General features: G+C 31.8%; 1 protein-coding gene and 2 long non-coding RNA genes across 6 annotated transcripts in view; 2 read left to right on the forward strand and 1 right to left on the reverse strand.

Moving 5' to 3' along the window:
* The window catches only part of LOC121129302 (uncharacterized), a 95690-nt gene that overhangs the window by 64819 nt on the left and 4756 nt on the right, over positions 1 to 26115 (forward strand). Inside the window, exon 1 of one of the 4 annotated variants that reach the window (XR_011783456.1) lies at positions 21648 to 22000. The exons of the other annotated variants lie outside the window; for them this stretch is intronic. The gene's annotated coding sequence lies outside the window, so the exon portion shown is untranslated. Of the gene's footprint in view, positions 1 to 21647; positions 22001 to 26115 lie in introns of those variants that run through there. 4 annotated transcript variants of the gene reach the window in all.
* On the reverse strand, positions 595 to 1207 carry LOC121129320 (uncharacterized). The gene is made up of 2 exons (XR_005868415.1): positions 1085 to 1207; positions 595 to 975 (listed from the first exon to the last, which is right to left on the reverse strand). It is a non-coding gene; the product is annotated as an uncharacterized lncRNA (long non-coding RNA).
* On the forward strand, positions 22008 to 24430 carry LOC139907123 (uncharacterized). Its single transcript, XR_011783460.1, has 2 exons — positions 22008 to 23540; positions 23597 to 24430. It is a non-coding gene; the product is annotated as an uncharacterized lncRNA (long non-coding RNA).

A 26115-nucleotide genomic window follows, 5' to 3' on the forward strand; every position in this document is an offset into this window, starting at 1 on the left:
TTTTATCCTGTTACTCGTAAATTAAGCTATACATTTCTATTCAGTCCTGTAATTTTTGAGGCCTCTGCAGTGTCGGTTTTAAGTGATTGAACTGTAAATAATGTTTTGATATTACGATACGATTGCGTTAAAAAAAACTCAGTTAGTCCTATATTTCAGATCATTAATTTTTTTAGTTTCTTTTATGAAGCCCTTTGGATCCTTCTCGAAACTCAATAGTGCTCTGCTGGACTAAAGGGAGATGGAGACGAAGTTTTTAGAACAATTATAAATGGTTAGGGGCGTTTGCAGGGGTTGGGCTGGAGGGAGCAAAAAAAATCCTATTTGAATTTTTTGTCCAAAAAATTTTATATTTGAATTATCGTTGCAAAAAATTAAAATGTGCGACCCCTACACCTCTCATTGAGAGTTGAATATAACATTTTTATGTAAATAAATAACTTAAGGGCCAAATCAACCCTATAAAGCTCCAAACGGAGGCAAATAATATAATTTCTTTGACATTATTCATCCAAAATAAGGATATTAATTCTACATATATTAAAAAATAAATAAGAAATACAACGACGAAATAATAGACTGTGAATATGCAAATAGGTTTATAGATGTGACATTTTATTAATGTGACAGATGGTCACTATGCATTGTGAAAAACTCTGTTTAATTATTGATACAGCAACTCCAAGATCATTCTCAACGCTAAGCCGCGATCTGTATTTTTTTTGTGATGTAAGTTAATACAAAAAGGTCTTCTCACATAAATAAGTTAATCCAAATGGTAAAAGTAAGTCTAAAGCTGCTTAAAGTATTTTATCAAAATCTTGTCTTTAGTGTTTGCTCACATGAAAGTTTGATAAGTACATCTTCCATATCAAACAATAGATGATTAGCTCTGGCGGTAAAAAGGGTGTACCATGTTATGTTTTTTGGAGCATTCTCTTCCGTAAAGTACTTTCTAAAATGATCCAGAAGAGACTTTTAAAAAAAAAAGAACATGCACAATGATTTAAGTTTTGATACCATTCTAACTAATGTTAATATAAATTATATTCTTATTCTCTGAAAATAATCTTGCGACACCCACTTTCGGTTTTCCAAAGCTGTGTTTGTCTTGAACACATTGCTATTCTAGTACCTTCCACCTCAAATCCACAAATTTATATCCGGATTCTATATTTTTTTATCATCTGAATAATCCTTTCGATTTGTATAAGTTTGATCATTGAAAGAAGATTAGGTTGTTGTAAAGATCCTTTTAAATCGATTTTCGATTAATTGAATCTTTTTAATAAAAATGGAATACAATATCTAAATTTTTTAGTAGCTTATGACTAATTTGTTACCCCTTACAAGTCTTTAATATGACTTATATACGCATTCTTTTATGAATAAGATTTTACCTATTTTATCCATCTCCAAGTCATAGTGAAATATGACAACCATAAGCCCCAATGTGTAAAATATATTCCTTACAAATCCCGTAATAGTTTAAGAAACCCTAAATTTGTGTTTCACAGGCGCACTTCCCCTTCCTTTATAATGGGTCGTGATTCACTTACAAAGTAAGTGCACACTTGGCTCCATCTCTTGTTGAAATACATGTTTAAATTCTTGTTTCATCATAGGAATTACTCCCTTCCCACTCTAACAACGTACTTGAAAAGAGTCATAAAAAAAGAGAGAAAGTTTTTTTTTTTTGAAAAAAAAGTAGATAATTTCCTTCACCCACATAAATTTAACACGAATTTTTTATTTTTTCATTTTTGTTCAACATAAGTATAGGTATGTTTAATGTAAAAGGCTGTCAATGTACGATAACATTTCAGTTAAAAAAATGCTTGAAAAAAGAAAAAAAGGAGATAAGCACTGATAATGCATGTTTATTGATCGTCTTCCAAATTATAACTTTTTCTTCTTCTTGTAATGACGTCAAGAACGGAAATGGAAAATTAACTCCTATTTCTTTTTTACTTCTTACCTTTTCCCCAATTTTTTCTTTAATTTAAAACAAGTCTCTGTTTTTTATTATATAAGGAATTGACCACAGCTTGTTTTTAATTTCCAGAGATAAGACAAGGCGGGAAATCACTCAGTATGACTCATTTGTACCTGCACCATACTTGTTACAGTAAACTCTTGACATTTTAAAGTATTTTTTCTAGGGTAGAGGTAGTGTTGAAATACATTCATGACATATAACACAATTATTTGTCATCTTGACGATTTTTTTTTTAATATTTTCATATTCTTTTGTCCATCCTTCACGAAAAGTGGCGGTCTATTTGGCTGATGCGACTTCAAAACAAGGGGTAAAAATGTAAATTTTCTATACCCTTTAAAAAAATCATTTTTGAGGGGGGAGGGGGTGTAGAGAGGGAATTTTTATTATTATTAGGACATAAAAAAAATTGTATTAAAGAAAAGAAGAATTCTGTACAATTTGCCGCCTCTGGTTACGAGAGCCTCTGACGAATATATCTTTTTTTTCCTAATTTGCTTCTTGAAGCAATTCATATACTAGGGTAGTTTAAAAAGGCATTGCAAAGTCTAAGAGATGACACTACTGGCGCTTATTGAAGTTATATTAAGTTAGTAGCATCTCTTGAAGAACACTCACCAATTTTCAGCCAGATCGGTCTATATTTTTTCGTTTGACATTTGTTTGAATCGAGGAATTGGTCGGAAAGATTATAGCGATTGTCTTTTGGATTCGCAAGGAATATAAAAATATTAGCAATGTATTCATGCAATTTCATGCATTTTTTTAAATAGCTGAAATGTTATCGTACATCGACAGCCTTTTACATGAAACAACCAAATTTTTCATGAAATATCCTCATCGACTATCTAAGAAAGGGTAAAACTATTACAAATGTAAATTATTCATCGTAATTGGACAGTTTGAAACCCGAGCTGTAAGGAAAACTCCCAGGAGTGGCCCACAAAAAAGTCATTTTACATCATGTCATTGCACCAGTTGTGGTGGCAAAATTAATGGAATTAGGGTTCCAACTTGAGATGACCTTAGCACTAGTAATTTGATACACCTTCATTCTTATTTCATCCATCACCATATCCTGGATTTTATCAATGGTTTCTGTAGTAGTAACCTCAACAGGGAGTCCAGAACGTTCATCGTCACTTGTGCCAATATGGCCACTCCAAAAAATTTGAAACCTCTTATAAACTGTTGTCATCTAAGGTGCATTCCCCGTAATGTTTATCAAGCTTATTTCAGTCAACTGAAGTGTTTTACCATTCATAAAGTAATGCTTAATCAACACACGATATTCTTTTTCGTCCATTCTTTGAAAATCACTCCACTTCCTTGATTCAAACGAATACTAAACAGAAAGAAATAGAACAATCTGGCTGAAAGTTAGTGAGTGTTCTTCTAAGAGATGTTGTTAACTAAACATAACCTCGATACGCACCAGTAATGTCATCTCTTGGACTTTGTGTGGACTGTTCAAACGACTCTCGTACACGCCCCGTCAACAAAAAAGAAGCAAACCTCAATTATTTTTCTCGAAATAGAGTCTTAATTACATTTTTATTCTTCGACGAATAATTATCGTCAATTTATATTAGCAAACTATTTTTGTTAATTATTTTGAGGACCTGCAAGGTTCATTTAATGTATCAAAGACTCATTGCTACAGTGAAATAATTAAAAGTTGATCAATTTTATTTGAAAAACCATATCGGGGCCACATTAAGTCACTTAAATCAAATATAAGATCTAAGCTTTAAGTATGAATACTCATCCCACAAATTAGAATACGAAACCTATAATTGACATATATGAGTCCATGAGCTATATGTACTTGTTTATATGAAGTAAATATATTAATTGGGATTTACTCCTTTTTTTGTTCTTATGATGACACATTTAAATATGAAGAAAATACAAAACTGAAAGATCAAGCCAGGTTTTTTTATCTTTTTATTGTATGTTGCAAAGACATTCTTATAAATGCATGCAATTTTTTTTTGCCAAAGTGGTGGGGTAAATAAACTTTAAGCATAAGTATACTACAAACAAACTACATAATATGTCGGGGGAAAAGTAATTTCGTATTTTTTTCTTTATTTCAATGCTTTATAGGAAATGTTACACTAATCCGATTTAAGTCAAGTATGCACCGTTCTGTTTGATAACTTGTTACCAACGAGAACCAAACTTCATAATGCCATTCTCTTAGAATCCCTTGTCCCTATTGGCAAAAAACTTACACAAACAATTTTCACAAGTCTCTATTGAGGTCAAATTTGTATCCCCAAGCGTGTTGGACATGTGAAGAGGAACAGGTGATAGATACTTGATTACAGATTCGAACTGTAGGATGGATGCATTAGAAGCAATTCCACCAAACAAACTAAAACACTTTCCCAGCTGTCAATCTTGGTTTGGGCACGGTCTGGGTCACTTGACAAAGACGTAAGTGACCCATTTTTCATCGCCAGTTACAATCCTCTTCAGAAATGGATAGATTTTTTTTCTATTCAGCAGTGATTCACAGATGGAAATTAGGTCCATGAGATTTTTTTGGGTCAGTTTGTGTAACACTCAAACATCAAGCTTCTTTTCGTATCCAGCCTTATGCAAATTGTTCAAAACGGTTTTATGATCAATGTTCAGCTCCTAGGTGATGCTACAACTGCTAACATGGCGGTTTATCTTGATATTTTCCATGATTTACCGACATCTTTGACGACAAGCCTTCCAGTGTGTGGTGAATCATTATCTTCCACTACGCCAGAATGAAATCGCTCGAACCACTGTTGTGCAACAAGAACCAAAAGAGTATTGCCCCCGAATACATGGCAATTTTTTTTGGTCACTTTCGATACGTTGTTTGTTTTTACGTTTTAAAAATGTAAATATGGTGAATTTCTTCCTCTGAGACTTTCTAAAGTAGACGCATGATAATTCACGGGTGAACGGCTCAAGTATAATACAATCATTACTAGTTTACATTATAACATTTTCAACACCTTATCGTATGACCGATGTGATCAATAATGAACAAGATATACTTAGTTAAAAAAAAGGTGGGAAATACGAAATTACTTTTTCTCCAACCTAATATTTTGTGACATTAACAAATATGACAAAAACTTTTGCTTTTTTATTATTATTATTTTGAGGTGGGCGAATCATACCAAACAAACACCATATTTGCACGTCAACAACTCATCTCTTAAAATTTCTTTGACTATGATTAAATATTGAAAAGGCATTAGTTTTTTTTTTTTTTCAAAGGATCTCAAACATATTTAAATAGGATAATATTAACATATTTGTATAACCTTTTTGACATTAGGATGCGAATCAAGTTAACAAAAAACAATTTAGGACGAAAATCAAAAAAATAACACATACAATTTGATTTTTATTATAATTAGAGAGCGATTGACTGCAAAAAATCGACTTTAGTCTACTAGAGTAGAAGTTTCGATCTCAGAAGACATATTGACGCCATATACAAAAAATAATAGAAGATTAAAATTGAATTATGAGGAATTATTGTTCTGATTAAAAAAATTAATTAGCTTTTTTTATTAATTTTATATATAAAAAAGAAAAATAAATACTTGATCGTAGGAAGAAACGATAAATCAGAATCAGGTGTTTTTTTCTGGAATCGAGATTGGCATTGTAAAATAATGTTTTTTTGGGATTTTTGCTTATTACTAAAAAATTTAATATTAAAATTTTTTTGAGAATAGCTGAGGATTTTTGGAATTTTTTTATTAAAAATTTAATATTTAAATGTTTATATAAAAAAATATTTTTGTGAACAACTGTGGATTAATGAATTTTTTCTCCAAATATATAATTTCGGTGAATAACTGTTGATTTTTGATTATTTTTTTGCAAAAATTAAATTTTTGAGAATAGACATAAGTTTTTCTAATTTTTTTGTGAATATTTATAGATTTTCCAAAAAAAATATGAATATCAAATTGTTTATTTGAAATTTACTTTCAAAAAATACAATTTTTCAAATTTTTTTCCAAAAGATTATAATTTTTGGATTTTTTTCTTACAAAACCCAAAAACCAAGCCTTCCCTCCTCCTAAAGTATAATTCTGTTGACGCCCCTGACAGTAAAATAGTATTTTTAATTAATTAAAAATTATTAAATATATCCGTAAAGATAGGAAAACCGAAAAGTCACAAATTTTACACAAACTAAATGTGAGCAAGTGTTCTAAACAAATGGAGTCGGTGTAGATATTGTTATATTAGGGAATAAATTTTTGAAAAAAATAAAAACAAGTGGATGGAAAGAGCCTGTTGAGGTGAAGAGGCCACTTTTGATAAATACAATTAAAGAAACCCATTTCTTCCGTTGCAAGACTCTTTTGAATGATTCTTTGAGTTCTTTTGAACTATTTTCTGACACTTTTGGCTCCCCTACAGCCCTGAGGCCAACCCTCTAGACTACACCTTTTGCATGCATGTCAAGATCGAAGGACAGCAGCAATGTTCGTCATGCAAACACCGAAGCTCTCAAATCCACTGTCAGCCAGCACGCACTGGGATACCATAACATTCGCAGTGGGTGCCAGTCCTTCCACTGCCGCTCCCTGAAAGCCATCATTGCCGCTAAGAGCGGCTATAATAATCTTTAAGTGAGCTCAGACCCACATCTATTTATAGTATTAATTTTGTTGAAATTCTATTGTTAATTAATAAATTATATATTGTTGAAGTTTAAAATTCAAAGTGTCTGATTTTAATAATGTCTTGGTATAATAATAAGAGTTTTACTGTTTATGTATATAAAGAGATGCTTTATTTATAAATATCAAGGCATATTATTATATATGGAAGTCGTCAGGCCACATATTCTCCACTACATAAATGTCAATCTATATATTTAATTTAATAAATCTATTTATACGTATATATACGTAGACTGTCTGTGTTATGTAGTTAAAATGATAGAATATTAATAAAGCAAGAATGTGTCCACTTTCTTCTCGTCTGCTCTCCATTCAACAACCTTATTAGAATACAATATAGAGTTGCAAATTCATCTCTTTAGAAAGTGATTTTGAACGACTCTCTAATCAAGTTTTCCTTTAAGAACATACAAAAATAAAAATACAATATCTATCATTCTATATAATCAATTACTAGAGCAGATAAATTATCAATCTTTTTGGGATTCTCTTAAATGGATAAGCCTTAAAAAATTATCGGAAAATTATTGACACAAATAAGGGTTACATTTTAGTTTTTAGATCCTTTAAATTGATATTTCTTTGTAATAATTGCAGATCATAAGATTATCATCTGCTTATCGATTGCAAAGCTTATTATAATAAATTCGAAGACTAAAAAATTCGTATAGGTTCGGTAGAAGTTGTTGATAGAGTTAAGAATGACTCTTTTAAATGTACAAGGACTTCAGTTTCATTCAAGTCCCCACTTTGGTCATACAAAGTTGTAGCTTTTAAATACTTTATCAGTGCAAAATGAATTATTATTTACTTTAGAAGTAGTTTTTTATTTAATAATTCCTTTATCTTTACTCCATAAGTTTGGCCTTTTGGAATTGAGGTTTCTTCTTAAACAACTACAATTGCTATTACTTCTTAAGTACGAGGCTCGTTTTCACTGGAAAAAAAGTATTCTCACCGACTTACAATGGACTTGAAATCAACATCAAAAGCAGCTTTTTTTTAGTCAAATATTTACAATCATGAAAATGCTGAATGAGTTGCATTGGTTCAGGCTGACGTCTCTTCAGGATTTTTTTTGATAAAAGTATATCTCAAATTTTGACGGATTACATGTCTATTGTACGAAATTTATTTGTAGCGTGAATAATCACCTGCTCACATGTGAAGAGATTGGAATCTCTTTCAGAAAAGTTTGATGTTGCTTCTCCCAATGGAATATAAGCTTCCAGAAGTTTTCTTACCTCCAATTTATACAAATTTCCAGATTTGTGCCCCATACATTTGAGTTGTATCATGAGTCGTTCAATAAGTATTTAATGGTATGAGCTGGATTGAGGGGTTTACTCTTAAAGCCATTAACTAACTTTTCACTAAATATTTATTTTTTGTATGTTTGTTGAACAATATTATTAATAACAGAAGTAAAATCAAGTATATATTTCTGAGTTAATTTCGAGTCATCAGTATCCTTCCCGGTTTCATTAAAAAAGACACGAGTCCATGCTCGAGCACATATGTCAATTCCTAGGGCAAGCATATAAAACTCAATTAGGAACTGGAGACTGTTCAAGACCATTTGATCTCATGTGGGCCGAAGCAGTAAAATAATAGAAAATAGCCTGTGTTAGTGTTGCCAACATTTTTTTTATTGACGGAGGAGTCAAGGAGGCTATATCTAAATATCTAACAAAGGCCGGGGGGTCAAACTCTCTAATAGGAGCCAAACAGAAATTAATTTACTCTTGAGATGTGGAGACTAATTAAATTTTAAAAATAAAAATGTATTAAAAACTAATTATGATATACATTATAAAAAAATATATATATTTTTTTTTATTCCTATCTAAAATTAATAAAAAGTTATATATTACAAAATTTATATATGTAAGTTTGTTATTTGTTTAAGAAATTCCTTTATATATAATCAAGAATCGGAATCGTCCATAAAGATGGTAGTGGAACCCGACTCGGCTGATTTTTTTTTATTCGTACATCACTAATATTAATATTTACCTTTAGTACAAACTCAATGAAATTTCAAGAAAGATCATAAAAAACCCATAGAAATCACATTTTTGTGTTCTTGAATGTGCCTAAAATTTTTATCAAAGAATATATATATTAGATTATAATATTCTGGTTATTAATTGTTACGTAGGCTGCTTTATATATATTTCTGCCCTAGGCTATACTAAGTGTTGTCTGGTGCAATTTGACATTTCCTTTGGTAAGTTTGACATTTTAATAGCATAATCGTACTTAGAATGTTTTGACGTACGACCATCATTTCTGTTGTTTACAGGGACTTGAAAAAATTAATTTGGCAATAAAATTGAATTAAGTCATGAACATTTTCGTGCGATAATTTTTCACAACTTTCGACGTGGATTATCATGACAAGAGTGCATTGATGAACTGAAATCTTTGTAGACGATGAAGTACCATCCAATTCTTCCCTGTGAAGAATTGGTTCAATTGTGGCTGACGCTCGCTGAAAGACGAATTCCTTGGAGGTCGTCCAAAAACGGCCGTTGTCCCAGAGAACATTGATGCTGTGCGTGAAGTGATAATGCAAGATCATTATGTGACATACCGTGAGATAGAAGAATCCTTGGGCATTTCTTCTCCCAGCATACATTCAATATTGCACCTGGCCATAAAAAAAGGTTTGTTCTCGTTGGATCCCGCACAATTTGACAATCCTCAAAAGAAGGCTCGTGTCGATTGGGGCTAAGAAATATTGAAAAATTACACTCACAGTGCTTCAAAATACGCTTATAAGATTGTGACAGGTAAGGAATCAATGATCTATGCGTATGAGGCCGAAACAAAACAACAATCGACCGTGTGGTTCTTCAAAAACGAGCCAAATCCAACGAAAATTGTTCGTGGAAGAAATACTTCGAAGCAAATGGTCTCCTGTTTCTTGGGCAAAACTGGTCATGTGGCGGCTGTTCCACTTGAACATCGTAGGACAGTCAATTTTGAGTGGTATATCTCAATTTGTTTGCCTGAGTTCTTTGGAGAAATTCGACAAGAGAAGACGAATCATTGTTCACCATGAAAATGCGAGCTCTCACACATCGGCTCAAACCAGCGCCTTTTTGACCGGCCAATACGTCGAATTGATGGGTCATCCGCTGTACATCCCTGACTTAACACCCAATGACTTCTTTTTATTCCTGCACATCAAGAGAAAAAAATGCGTGGTCAACGATTTTCGTCGACAAAAGATGCTGTTGAAGCGTTTAAAAACCATATTTTGGAGGTGTCTCATTCTTAGTGGAAAAAGAGATTCGACAATTGGGTTGAGCCCATGCACAAGTGTATAAATCATGCTGGAGAATACTTTGAAAAACAATAAAACCATTTTTGGGTTTAATAATATTCGAATTTTATTGTTAAGCCAGAAATAGATGCACATATATATCAGCCTACGTACGTATGATTTTTTCGAAAAGTCACTATCCATTACTAAAAAAATGGAAAAGAAATTCAAGATATGTTAATATTTGCTTCATTGCCTGTGACTAATTGGTTCTTCTTTTTGCATCATATAAACACTATAAACTTGTTTATATTAATTTGATCCATATCAATTCGAAAATTTAAAGTCTCACATAATGGAAGCAAAATATTGCTTAACATATTTAGAAGATATAATTCCAATTCAACAGCTTCAAATCTTTAGAGAGTGGTAATTTTTTGTTTTTTATGGATGCTTTTCACTTTGAGGTGATGAGAAAAAATACTGTTCTACCTATAATGTCCAAAAATAGTATTTTTTGAAGATCACTTGACTTTTTTCTAATATAGAAGAAAAAATAAATTAAATAATTAAAAAAGGCCACTCAATTTTTTTTTCTCCTAAAAAAAAAAGATCATTTGAAAAAAAGGACCATGCATATTTGTCTTTGTCTCAGGCCGCGTTCATACTAAAACATGCCTTGAATGTAAAAACTTTTGTTTAATAATGTAATTGTAAATATCAACCAGTGTCATCATCATCTATTTACAGTAAAACGTGGACTGTCAATTAATGTTTATTTGCTAATTACTATGAAAAGGTTAATTTTATTATTTTTTGAGATTCTGTTTCCACCGTCCTTTTTATATACAAAAAAATATACTCGTCATTTAGTCATTTCATCATCATGAGCAAGCCATAAGCAAAAAGACAGCGCATCTCAGATATCCTAGATCCTGAAGTTGATGTGATAAAAACAAAAAAAAACGGACAAGACCTCTCCAGGATGTCAGGAAGTGGAGGTCATAATTTAGAGAAGAATATAAAAGAGGGTCCCACTAAGTCGATGAATCACCTCGCAAACGACTTCCCTGTGGTTCCTAAGACCATCAGGAGGGTTATACCGCACAAATTGGGATTAAAAAAAAGAGCCCACGCTACCTCTGACATAGGGTATGAAAACCAAGAAGCTCGAGAAGTGCAAGAAAATCCTCAAAAGGATCAAGGCAAATGGGTCAATTATGAAAATTTTCTCGGACAAGAATATTTTCACAATTGATCAATTCCACAACTGCCTAAACGAGTGGGAGTTGTTGAAACAGAAGGAGAGATCAAAGGGATCAAATACCTCACCAAACATCCGCCCCAAACGATGTTCTTAGGCGTTGATGCTTCAAATGGAAAGAAGTTACTTCCGAATTTTTTTTCTCCAAGGCTGGACAGAAAATAGGTCAGGAGGCCTACTACAAGGTGCTTAGGTATACCATCTTGCTATGGCTGAAGACCAACTACCCAGAGGGTAACTACACGTGGACTCAGGAAGGGATCTCCTCTCATACGTCCACCAAGTGCCAAAAGTTCTGCTCAGATAAAATGGCTATATTCTTGTCCAGAGAGATATGACCTCGTCCCTCACCAGATTTGAACCCACAGGACTTTTCTGTATGGAGCGCTTTGGAGAGGGAAACCAACATTAGCTCACCGTCAAATGTGGACTCACTGAACTTCTCCATAGTGTTTGCATGGGACAACATGTCAGAGGAGTTTTTCATCAACTCCTATAGAGCCTTCTGGTGACATGTAAAGGCTGAGATTGATAATGAAGTTGGCAATATTGAGTGAAAAAAGTTTTGCAAAAACTTTGTCTACATTTCATGTTAATATTATTCTTTTGCCTATTATTGAAAATGTATTTCTAAATCCATCTCTCGAGTCCACGTTTTGCTGCCCTACCCTTTATCTTGATTATTTTGAAGAAATATTGTTCCATAGTTTTCTAAGAATAATCAAAAGGTTAATTAAGCCTTAATTAAAAGTAATAAAAAACTATTCTCGTGTATGAAATATTGTACTTAAAGAATTAAAATAAACGTATTTAATAGGCAAAGTGAAATACTTCACTGTAATATTAGTCATGGTTAGTGTTTTGTTATTTGGCACTGAAGACTTCAATGCCGTCCAGTTCAGTCTCTGTCTGCTTCAGTTTAGTCTTGCATATCAGTCCTAAAACTTATAAAGTTCGGACCTTGATGATGTTTCTCAAATTTATTCCTTCTTTTTCTTTACCCAATTGTAGTAGTCATAGTCCAAAGGACCGGTCCCAAGGACTGATAGGACCAGATCTAAGATTGGACTGGACAGAATAAGTAAGGACCGACACAACACTAGTTTTTCCATGACAAAAGAACCACACCCAAGTAATAAAGAAATATAATTATTCATATATATACGAAACAGAGTTGACTTAAGAAAAAAAAGACTTCAGAATTTAAATGAATAAACAGTAGATGGAAGTTGATAACTCTTTGTATTCCTTACTTGGGCTTTCAGTCGATTATTCCGTCTTTTAATGGAACTCATTAGTTCTTATAGAAGTATACGATTATTCCGTAGAAGATCTGGATAAATTTATATATTTTTGAACATAGATACAATGCTCAGAAGTCACGATCAAGGAACTTGATGCGAAGGGACATCTGCACAATGAACGATCCTTAGTTTAAAGAAAATGAGATCCACTGAGTGAGGCACACACATACCGAGATCCCTTGAACAGAACATGAAGAGAGGATTAGAAGGTGTGTAGCTAGGATATCCAAATGGAAAAATATGAGCTCCTAGGAAAAATGAATTAGATGCAGATCCTATTAATTTCAATCCAGACAGAGGGATAATTTTTTTAGGGACTACACTAATAATGTTAATTATCTTGTACAAAGGTACGCGGCAAACTATAGATTCTTCATTAGAGGGAGATGTGATCACAACAATAATTTGATAAAGAATGAATAAATAAGAAAAATGTAGAACGCAACAATCGTTTTTCCTTTTCTAATCTGAAAACACTAATTTATCTGACCTAGAAATCCCAGCCCTAGACATGGGTGCTGTAAGGGGGTGGTAAAAAGATTGAAACCCCCCCTTCAAATTTTATATAATTGATCTAGTGCACCCTTAAATTTCCTCCTCCCATTTAAACATCGTTACTTCAGTCCTGATATTATTGAAATAATTACTTTTAGATGGCAATTTAAAATTTGGGACTTTTTCAAAGACCTATGTAAGGGTGTCCGCAGGAAGTGTGGGCTGGAAAGCAGTAGCCCCACCCCAAAATAAAGGAATGTTTACTTTTTGGTAAAAAAAAATTTTTGAAATTTTTTGTAAATAGTAGTAGATTTTTGAAATTTTTTCCAAAATTTTTTATTTTTTGTGAATAGCGGTGGATTTTTGAAATTAAAAAAATGTTTCCTAAAAATTGAACTTTGTGTAAGTATTTTGGAATAATTTTTTCCAAAAAATTAAAAATTTAACTGTTTTTTCCCAAAAAATTAAATTTTTTGTCAATGCCTATAAATTCTTGAAATTTTTTTCCTATAATTTTTGGTTTTTTTCATTTATTTAAAATCTTAATTTAATTTTTCCATCTTTTTTGATAAAAAAATTTATTTTTTGTGAATAGCTATTGATTTTTTAAAAATATTTGAAAAAATTTCTCCTTTGGATTGCCCTCCTATAAAATGTACGACATGACTGGTTTAAATTCCCATATTAAGTACTGATACATTACTAATAAAATGTTCTATGCACAAATCCTTTAAAACATAGGTATGAGCTTTATTACAAAGATAAGCACAGATCCAAATGGTTAAAGTATAGTCATCCCATAAATGTGTCTAATATATCGATAATCTCCGAGATGAGGAGCAAGGACTACTTCAATAACATGACAGGTGAAGGGTTTTGATATGAATCCTAATTAGTCTCAAACATTCCTTTATCCATACCACATTCAATTAAGAATAAAAATAAAATAAATTTCATTCTTTTTACGACCTTTAGTTATGAAGCAATACAGACCAAGTTGATTCACTATATACAAAGGATGGTCGACCGTTAAAGACAAACGGTAATTTATCTCAATACGTGTATGTGTACATTTGTTCATACCTACGTAGTCGTACATATACGCATATAATACCCCATTAAATGGGTATTCAATATTCTACGAAAGAAGCTCTTTCAATCCTTTTATTATAATTCAAAAAACTTCCACCTTACACAATCTTAGTTCTACTAAGTTTTCCTTGCAATTCATGATTTGAGTAGACTTTTTTTTGTAACTAGAAAATATTTTTAATGAAATTGAAATGCTGCAGAATTCTTCAATTTTTTTTTTGAAAAAAAATTCGAATTTTTGATTTTTTTTTCCAAAAAAATTAATATTTATCATTTAATTTTTTTTTAAATTTGTGAACAGCTGATGATTTATAATTTTTTTCTAATCAGCTGTTGATTTTTGACGATTTTGTTCAACTTTTGTATTCTTTAGGTGATAATGTAGGGCGTGGCACCAAAAAGTTTTTGACACTTTTGTTCTACATTATGTTAAAACATTGTTTCTAAATTAATTGGTTCGTTGGAAAAAGAGAGACATGACCAAAAGGGTATGATAACAAAGTTGCAATATGTTATGACTCATAGTTTCTTTTAATTCTACCAATAGCTCCTACTATTATATATAGTGGGGCCATCATTTGGATCATAATCTACACTGTAATGTGTGTATGTCGACCATTAATTATAATTGGTTACGTAGTTTCTGCACGTAATGAATATACCATTAGAGCTGGCCTTCATTTCAAGTTGTTACTATATGCATATGAAGGAGAGTCCTTAGTTTGTTCAATTTTTAATTCCATTGGCTGCATTGACTTCATTCTCTTTACCTACAAAAAAGGTTCATTTTTCAAGAAGTTTTACACCTACAGGGAATTGTGGGATACATTTAAGTATTTCATAATATCGGCTTCTTTTAATTATAAATAATTAATTCATATATTAAATGTTAAATACATATGGAGTGGTCCATTATAATCTGAACACTTTAGATTAAAAAACTTTAACAAGATATAATTTATTTATTAACGGTTGAATTTTAACAAAATTAGTACTATAAGTAGATGTTTTTTTGAGCTCTCTTAATCATTAATGTAACCGCTCTTAGCAGCAATGATTGCTTCCAGGCGATGGCAGAAGGCCTGGGACCCACTGTGTAATCTTTCACAATGGGAAAGAAAAAAGAAAGTTATTTAATTATACATTTCACAAAAATCTTTATTAATCTTTTTCTGATACATAGCCAATGTCAAATTTATTTATTCTGTTTGGCATTCATTGGCCTCACAGATGGCAACAAGTCTCTTACGAAAAGAGTTACAAGTATTTCGAATGAAGTTCAGTTCCATTGCAGCAGCGAAGAAGAGTGAATATCCTAATCCTTGTATGTAGTTGCGATGACAATTGTAGTCCGATTTGAATGCATTCAAAAAGAAACACGTGCTTGAGATACAATTATAGACTGTTCTATTTCAAGTCAATATAATACAAGTGTGGATGTTTCAAGTTTCCACCCCGTATATTTGTTGGACAAGCTTAAAATTTTTATTATTTCTTAAAATGGGAAAAATATTACTTCTATTTCACAGTATTTATTGTTTATTAACGGGATTTATATACCGGGAAATGAAAAAAACTAAGATAAAAAAATGTTTAATCTATCTCTTTATTATGAATATATATGTATTTGTTTTTGTAAGTATGAGTTAATTCAATATTAACAAAAAAAAAAAAAAAAAAAAAAAAATATGGCAGAAATTTAATACATTATTTGCATATTCCAGACAAAAAAGTAATTATAGTGAGTGATCATATGTACAACAGCTAGCAAAACTGCAAAAAAATATCCCACACATAAAGTTTATGTTACTAAACCATTCATAAGGTGCTTGCAAATGGATCGTTCTTACCGTGTAGTCCATTGAAATCTGAACACTTACAAAATCAATAATTAAAGAAGGTTGAGTGATTGAAATAAATTAATATCTCGATATATTAACATGTAAACAATTAGTTACAATAATAATAAAAAACTTGAGCTCTTACGTACAAGTTGAGAAAATGACAGTTGAACGTGATCGGCAAATTTCCAACCGCGCACTTCAAGCAGTTGGGCGTTTCCAGGACCAGCATCTACGCCGTAAGCAAGCCCGAAAAATTGTAAAAGTAATAAGGGCACTGTCAAAAAGGACAAACTGGACCCGAATGAATGAAAGAAAACAGTACAGCCCAATTTCCTCAAGTCCATTAGGGCCCATGCATGAGATCTCTGAGTTTCACGCCGGACTGTACAGAAAGCTATAAAAAAAGGGGGTGGAAAGAGACTTATGAGGGTGGAGAGTCCACTTTTGACACAACCAATGAAAGAAACCTTATCTTCTTCGTTACAAGCCTCTTTTGAACTCATTTTTGACACGTCCCGCCCCCCCTCTTCACCCCTGATGACGAACACTTTTAGATTTATGTTTAGGAGAAGGTCTGCAGTGTCTTTCATCCAGACACCAAGGCTCTTAAAGCTACTGGGACGCCATGACAGACGAATACATCCGTAGGGGGTGTGAGGTCATCATTCCCCCTAAGGGAAGCTAAATTAATGATTAAGAGAGCTCAGATCCACATTTTTTTATATTATTAATTTTGATGAATTTCTATTGTTAATTAACAAATAATATCTTGTTGAATTTTAAAATTCAAAGTGTTCAGATTGTAAAGGACCACTTGGTGTTCATGAATCAATGTCTTACATTCTAGATAAGATGTTTTTTTTCTTCATATAAATACATTGTCCTTGATTACATTTTACAGATTAACCAATACATAGTGCATATGTTGGTAATAAGCAATCTCCTTCAAGAACATTGTCCCCCTCTGCAATATGCTTTACTCCAACAGCTTCTTGAAACATATATAGTCATCCTTTTATAATTAGTTGCAATATCAAAGGTTTTTGAATCAGTGCGTATTCTCTGCATTATCGTTTGTTATAGTTCTTAAGTAAGAAAAGTATTTGTAACATATTGCTTATTAACATATGTGGCCCATCAACACAAAAACAAGATAGAATGATTTTTTTCAAACTGCATGTGTATTTGTATTCTTCGACGAATTACACTATCCAACGTAATCAAACTTTTTTTAAGGACTAGAACAGCATATACTCTACTTATTAAAGTTTAATACCAAATACAGCATTGTTTTTTCCTTTTCAGTCTCGTGTCCTTCAGAAAAAGATCATATTTTTCTTCTTTGCTTATTTTTGGCTATTTCTAAGGTTCGAAGCTTTTTTAAGGGCTTGGTGTTAAAGATAGGTATAAATTCTATAGTAATAAGTATATTTTTTAGAAACTTTTTTCTTAATAAAATAATTTGATTCTTTTTTAAAGAAAAGAATGGGGTTTTTAATTACCCTATTTGGGAAAAGTTGAAGCTTTTTAAGACCCTTTTCCTAGAACTGTGTCAATATTTTTTTTTTACAAAATAATATTTTTATTTATTTCTAAGAAGTCTAAGAAATTTATTTGAAAGTCAAATATTATTTTTTATAAATAAATATAGCGTTACAAAAATATTTTATATTGTACTACTATGAGCCTCCGTGAGTTCAAAAGACTTTTGTTTGAGCTCAAAGTCATCAACTAACCACTTCTCTATGTACTTGCATGCATAATGTCATAGTAGATATCAAACATTAACAATAAGACACATGCCCTAAAAAACAAAAGAGAAAGCAAGTATTAACTGTTGCTCAACAGTTTCATTAAATCCACGAGTCCTAGTTGATTTTATGAAACTTTATGACTACGAGTCAGAAAAATACGACTTTTCAGAGCACACTTGTCTTTTACATAGTTGTGTTGGGTTTCGGTCTATAAATTATAAACTGGTCTTGGAATGAAATAATTTTTTAAGGATGATTGGGTTCGGACCAGCATCGCAGTAAAAATGGTTTTTAAAACAATAGGCCTTGTTACTAACAACACGTTTTTATGAGTTCGATTAGTCTTAAGTCCTCTTAAATATCTACATTGTACATCCTATCTTGATTTAGTCTCATTTAAAAGGTATGTGCTCGTAATTTAAGAGAAATAGTTGGAAAGATATTCACAATCAAGTCTGTGTCATAGTTTTTTTATTGCCCTTTTAATATTCGATATGAACCGGCACACATGAAATTCGATCCTTCATTTTAATCTATGTCACTCTATATTTATAGACACAAATGAAAAATTTATAAAATCAATCATTCTTTGAATGAGAGGAAATATAATTAAATTAAGGTTACCAGAGTCATTATCACTTAATGTATATATATGCATGCATATACTGCTAGCTGTTTAAATGTATTTACATAAATGGGCATATCATTTCATTGTTAAGGCAATTTCATTTGCAATTCCAGTGTTTCTCTTTCTTACTACCTTCAGATCTTCATAAATAAATTTAGATTGATCATAATCATTTTATATATTTGTATAGGATCTCAATATATGAAGACAACTCATATAGGAACAAAGATCTTTATGACATTGAGGACTTTTAATTAAATTGACTGAGTCACTTTCTCTAAATGGAAGATAATTTAACTCTTTTCTCGTAGAAACCAAAAAATTGAAGCTTCGTTATGGCAATGTAAATAGGAGAGATGGATGGATTATATAATTAAATCTCAAGAATGGGACTTAATTAGTGATGAACATGCCTATAGTTAAGCATTAAAAGTACGAATTGAACAATGAGTAGAATCTCTCTGAAGAAACTTTGTGAGTTTGATCATCAAAAGTGTTGGATGTAATACGTGGAAACGTTTTTTTATTATGGGAGGGACACTTGAGTGGGTATTTTGTCCCTTCTATACTATACCCTACTAAATTTCCTCGAAATCAAAAATGAAGGTTGCTTTATTTATGTATTCTACATGGTGAATCAAAAAATGAAGTCTATAGAACGAATAGACAAGTGTGAGCTACATTAGTTTTAGTTTGAAAATATGTTTAATAGTGTTATATATATATATATATAATTTTTCAAAGATTTCTCCAAATAAATGAGAAAAAAAAATAATAATAACAATTTTATTAATAAATAAACATAGTCAAGTTGCTCAAGTCCTACCTCGATGCATTTTTTGAGATTAGTCATCGTCTGGTCCCTCGAGTCTTAGTTCCTACATCTCTTTTTTTTCATGCGAGAAGTAATTGACCGAGGTTTCAGTCACCATTTTTACTTCCCTTTCAACGCTTTATGTGTGACAAGGCCAGCTGGGTACCTTCATAGGGGTATTGATGAATTTTCTCAACTCTGAAGGGGTTAGGATACAGGTGAGGGTTGGTTATAATACATCCTCTGACCATCATATTAAGTAACTCCTGACCGGATACTGATTAATCCCTTTTCTTGTGTCGTCTTGAGGAATTATTCCTGAATCAATCAGGACTGCAGTTACTATGGCTGCAGTTGGCCTCAACCCTATGCCATATCTTATAAAAGCGAGGGCTATGTAGTTTTTTTTGGTTTTTTTCCGTATCTTCAAGGTTCAAACTAAGTTTCAGGAAAATCATATATTCAGCATCACTTTAATCCACTTCCTGATAATCGTCACATAAATCTAGCAAGAACCTTTCGCCTTCCTTCTTGGCTGCCTTTCCTGCTCCTCCGGATGTTTCCCCTCTCATCCATCTCCTTTTAAGTCTATTCTTGTACAATCATCCCTCTCTAACTTCGTCGTCTGTCTCTTGTGCGCTGGAAGGCCCCACTCCCTCATTTGGTTGGGCCCTTCACGTCCAATCTTCTATTTCTGACCTTTGATGTAGGTAAGCTCTTTTCTATAACAGAACAATGAATATGGAATTGGTTCACACAGCCTTCACAATTGGTTATTGGACGCTTCGAACTAAAAATATTAAATAATTTGTCCAATTTTAACATGAACCTCTTTTTTTCTTCTATTTTTGCTCATTCCAAGGAAAGCTTCACTGCCTGATTCTGGATGTCATTTAGCTTGGAAATGATGGTGACTTCTTTATTAATGAAAGGTGGCTTGAAAAAAGCATTGTGTTTTCATGAGTAGATGTCACCCACCAGTTTATCCACAGGATAGTTCCTCTGGTCATCTTGACTTTGTTCCTTCAAGTAAATTTCATATTTCAGGATATCCTCATAGTTTTCAAGTTAGACATCAGTAGCTCTCGGACATTCCCGTCAAAGATACCCAAATGGGAGATTGATTTTGCTCTCGTTTTAACATAAGCCATTTGTATTCTGTTTGACTCGATACAATATAAATTTAAGGCAGAACTACAAAAGTACGAGCTTAATTATGTTAAGTGTACAGTTTCTATGTACCTTATGTAATGTGGTAAACTGCTGATTTCTAGTCGAGTTATAATATATTTACTAAAAACAGCTTACTTTTTCCTAAGATAAATAACTGTATAAACGACTAATATTTCATAATTTTTCAGAATAAATCAATAACTTTGGATTGACAGTTCAAAAAAGTATTAATATTTGTGTAAAGTTTATCTTCGATAATACATATAACTAACATGATTAAAAATACTTTCAAACTAAAATTTATGTAGCTAAGAGTTGTTTAATCGTTCTAAAAACTTCATATTTGGATTCCCAATCCACAAATTAATAGAATTGGAGTCCCTCATTTTTGATTTTTGAAGAAATGGAAAGTACGACTCATCTTAATACACTACCCTATACTTTTGAAGGTAGCATCCTGCTGTTTCTGTATACTTATCCCTTTACTACCTCATGTAGGAAATTCGGTTAGTTAATTTAAATACATTTAATTGTTACAAAAATATTATAATCCATCCAATGATTATCATCTTTATAAGTTAAGAACAAATTTAATGTAGATTAGAAACCTGTGTATATACTTGTAACTCATTAACAACTTAGATTTGTTCAGTTGTCCATGAAAATATACCGTGTGGTATATTCCAGACTATTTTTAGCGACCATGTCTATGAGTCCGTATTCCAGATTCTCTGTCTTGATGATTATCTTTTTTTATTCATCTGAACACAAAATAAAAAGAACAACAAAAAACTAATGTAGAGTGTGAAATTAATGGTGTACCAGTCCTTGGGAGCAGTCCTCAAGACTGTTGGTTCTTCCGACTGTCAGTACTAGAACTAATTTAAAAAAAGAAGAAATAAAGTTGATTGACGTAATCAAAGACCGAACTTTATAAGTTTCAGTCCCTGCAGGGGCGTCCGCAGGATTATATATTTATGTTATATATTTTTTTTTTTTTTGAGAGTGCTTGGTTTTTTGAATATTTTTGGAAAAAAATATTCAAAAATTAATGTTTGGAAAAAATTTCAAAAATCCACAGCTGTTCACACAAAATTTAATTTTTTTCACAGGAAATTGAGTATTTTGGATAAATAATTCAAATAATATATTTTTTCAAAAAAATTTAAATTATTATATTTTTTTCAAAAAAATTTCAAATATTATATTTTTTCAAAAAAATTTCAATGACAAAAATTTAAATTTTTGGAAAAACATTTCCAAAAATCCATAGCTATTCACTAAAAGTTAGATTTAAAAAAATATATTAAATTTTTGGCTCTGCTGCATAATTGGCCCGAATGACCTTTTTTAAGAAAATAAATCTTTAAAAAAATGTAATTTTACCCCTATTTTTCATACTAATAAGAAAAAAAAAATAAGAAAAATATAGGATGAAAAAAAGACAGCCCCTCTAGCCACCCTCCTGCAGAAGCTCCTGGACTTGTATGCAGGACTGAACTGGACCAAACCAAGACTGAATGGGACAGGCCTGCAGTCTTCAGACCTAAATAAGGAGTGCATAACACGATTTGGAACAATGTGGATCTATGAGTACACACTAAGTCTATAATACTCCTATTTTAAAGAAAAAAATTGTAGTCTTTTGAAAGGCGTGACACATCCGTAAGTATTCCCTTTAATGAGGGCGTATTTTTGAATGAGGAGTCCCTCAAAGGTTCGTAATGTTTAAATGACTGTTTTATCAATTGGAAGGGTATGAAAAATACATATATTTATTTGCTTATTTAACCAACTATTGCCCAACTAATGCAAATAATGAAAGAATCACACCTAGTCATACTCTAGTATAGATACAATTGTGTAAAATGATATGAATGGGTCATTGTTTGTAGCAGAGTCACTGTGAGTAACCGTTTTAATTGTGATCAATTTGTCTTCCACATAATAGGCATAAAGACTCAATTGAATCATCACGTTCCTGCTTATCTCATAAAGAGAAAACAATATTTAAAAATGAGTGGGTTAATTATTATAAATCAACAACTATTTACAAATATACAATACACTCAAGAAATCACTGATTCTTTTATACTGTAACAAGGTATATTTATATGTATGCACTTTATACCTTATCAAATTGGTCTTTGTATGTCAAATATATACAAATTGATATTATTGCCATTCAGAAATTTAAATTAACTAAATAGACCAGTTACTTCTTCAAAATATAAATTTTTTATCAAGCATATGTAAACTGATATTATTCCCATTTCTCAAGGTATAAACTAACTGTATGTATATAGCAGTTACTTTGATTAAAGAAATGATTTGATTTTGATTTGAGAAAATTTAAAATCTTCTTTGCTCTTTCCAACCGTCTCAGCTGGCTCTGTTCAGAGGCATGATGTATTATTGTCGACTTGACCTTATCTATGGCATCCTCTAGAAATATGTGTAATGGACGTTATTTAAACCCCTACAAAAGTAGGGGTTTTATGTCCTTGTTTTCCAAGAAGTAGCTTCCCAGAAGTTGATGCTATATACCATTGAAAGGGGTACCAAATTAAAGAAAATACATTTTTCTAGAATATGGTAGCAATACTTGGGAACTTTTTTAATTCATTTGCACCGTTTTCAAAAAACGTCATGAATGAAGCCAGACATAGCCAAAGCCCTAAATCAAAGTAACTGCTGTATACATACAGTTAGTTTAGACCTTGAAAAATGGGAATAATATCAATTTACATATGCTTGATAAAAAATTTATATTTGAAGAAGTTTCATGTATGTACTGGGTTGATCTAATGAAGTGGTATGCAATTAATTATTTTCAATTTTTCTAATGTAAATTTAAACGAAAGATTTTGTGAGGACATTCATTTAACAAAATCATCTGAAAATAGTGCTCATCACAACTTTTTTTCAAATATGTGAGCCCTCGGCTCAAATAATTGCCTCAATACGAGGCATAAATCCCTTGCATACCTTGACTATGTAGTCAGAATGGAGGTTAGTCCACTCTTTCTCGATGGAAGCCTCTAGAGGCTGGACACTCGGGTGAGGAGTACCACACACCCTCTTCTAAGACGCACCTAGATAGTAGTCCAAGGAGTTTGCGTCTGGGGATGTCAACGTCCCAAATGCTGTCTCTCTCAGGATGGCCTGTGTCTCATTGTCGCGATGAAAAGGAGCTCACTCTCGAGTGAAAATAAAGTTACCCCGAACTTTTATCTGTTAAAAAAACACTTTCTTATCCAGAAATTCGATGTAAAAATCTGCATTGAGCCGTTCCTTCCTCTCCACAAAAGTAGGCCTCTTCTGGCCACAACACCCATGATCATGGTTCCGGCTGGATTTCTTTTCTGAAAATATGTCTCACATTGGCTGGATGTTCGGTTATGATGTATCGTCTGCTTAGTTATTCATAGTGGCATCAATGGTGAAAAAAAAAATCATCAAAAAAGAGCGAAACTTTGCCCCAATTTGTATTGGCCTTGAGAAAATTTAAAATCTTCTTTGCTCTTTTCAACCTTCTCAGCTGGCTCTATTCAGAAATATGACGCCTCATTGTCCTCCTCCAATACACATAGTGCACCTATGTCATTCTGGATTGAAAAAAAATAAATGTGTACCTTTAACGCTGTACTTCCATCATAGAAGCTCTCTTGAAAAGAGGACTTTTATCTAACATTTTATGCTTAATTGATCCTTCAGACATTATATTGCATACATCAATCACCAAATACAACATGTGGTGAGAAAATAATTGATGCATTTAAATATACCCTTTTTTTGTATTTAAAATTGGCTCGGGATATATTCATTTAAATATTGCAAATATATCAATAGTGAAGTAATGTGTCAACGAATGATTTATGAAAAATAAACTGTAATTGATATGTAATAAATATGATTGATTTGTAATAAATAATTGTATAATAATAGTTGTATAAGAAGTGTAAATATTCATATGTTGGTATTAGGGGAGCTACAAATTTTCAACAAAAATCAGTTCGTTCATCACTTAGCAATTAAGTTTTTTTTACAATTGCAATGTCATATTTCTTACTAAATAAATGATTATATTCCTAATATCTCAAGTTTTACACAATAAATAACAAAACTTTGATTAGAGTTCTCTTAGATTAAATGTTGGGGGGTCAGGCTCATACACGTAATTTGAAATTTATACTCTGGGGAGGAGGTAGGCAAAAGTTTGTAGGTGGACCAAATTGTATTTATTTACGTAGTATATAAAATATAACATGTCCATGTAATAACATTAAAAAAATGTAGAAACGGTTGGTAAATGAATCATGTTTTTGTTTTAGGAACTCTTATCCCGATATCATTTATATGTACGAAGTTGTTCAAAAAGTAGGGTGACTTTGTATTAGACTAGAAATAATATTTATTTATTGATAAATATTTATGCTGTCCCCTTCAAAGTAACGCCCCTCAGATACAATACACTTGTGCCAACCCTTTCCAATCCTCAAAGCACTTCTCATAAGCAGTTTTTGGTATAGCATTGAGCTCTTCCATCGATGCAGACTTTATCTCCACAATTGTTACAAAACTCCGTCCTTTCATAGGTCTCATCAGAGTTGGGAACACCAAAAAGTCACATTGGGGCCAAATCCTGTGAATATGATGGCTGAGATTAAATTGCGGTATTGTTTTTCGCCAATAAAACAGAATGTTACCTTGATGCAATCGCCAATAATTGTTTTTCCACTATTCCGGACGTTTTCTTAGTATTGCTTCTTGCAAGTGACGCATAATTTCAAGAGAATGTCTCCAATCATATAGTAAGAACTCCCGATGCTCTACGCTACGTTTTTCATCTATTGTTGGCGGTCTTGGGAGTCCAGAGCGAGGTTCATCATTGACATTTTTCCGGCCATCTTGAAAGAGATTGTACCACTTGTAAACATTATTTTTACGAAGGTCATTTTCACACTATGCCATTGTCAACATTTCAAGTGCTTTGGAGCACTTAATTTCATTTGTGTACACAAAATTTGATGTAAATTCTTTTATCAATGTTTTTCAATAGCAAAAAATAGCCGAACACGCATAAACTAAGTATATTATATAGCTGAAATAGTAAATATATGTTCACCACGAGTGTACTAACATCAAAAAATAAAAAAATCGAAATAACCAAATGTACGTTGACCGCGAAATTTGAAAACTCACCTTTCTTTTTGAACACACCAATCATAATACGTACAAACTTTTCAAACGGTTAATTGTATTTATGTAAGTTTTACAAATTTCATCCACTGATTAATAATTAAAAGTCCACATCCTATCTTTTATTCTTTTTGATTGATTCTTTAATTTTGTAGGTACGTAATTACCAAATCAATTGATAAATACTGTTTTTTATATTTCAGATTTTAAAACAAATAATAATAATCTATTATATCTCATCACTAATATTAAAATTCAATTCTTTGTAGGCAATATTTTATTTGACATATTGATGTCAATCTAATCTTGCTTTTTATTATAAAATTTAATATCTGAAAGTTCTGAAAAGATTTCAAGGATATATTTACATTCAGAACACAAATAAGAGGCAATAAGCTACAAAATTGAAAGCTGACGACAAAATACAGCATAAATTTTTATGTCAGTGAGTTGACGTTATGATAGGTTATGGAGGTGTTTAGAAATTCGTGGATAGGTACATAATTATGTCTCCTTTTTTTTTTATGCATAAAAATTTATATTAAAAATTAGAGGATTACAAGTAAGAAAATGTTTGT

This window comes from Lepeophtheirus salmonis, chromosome 1, assembly GCF_016086655.4.
Source record: "Lepeophtheirus salmonis chromosome 1, UVic_Lsal_1.4, whole genome shotgun sequence".
Taxonomy (NCBI): Eukaryota; Metazoa; Arthropoda; class Copepoda; order Siphonostomatoida; family Caligidae; genus Lepeophtheirus; species Lepeophtheirus salmonis.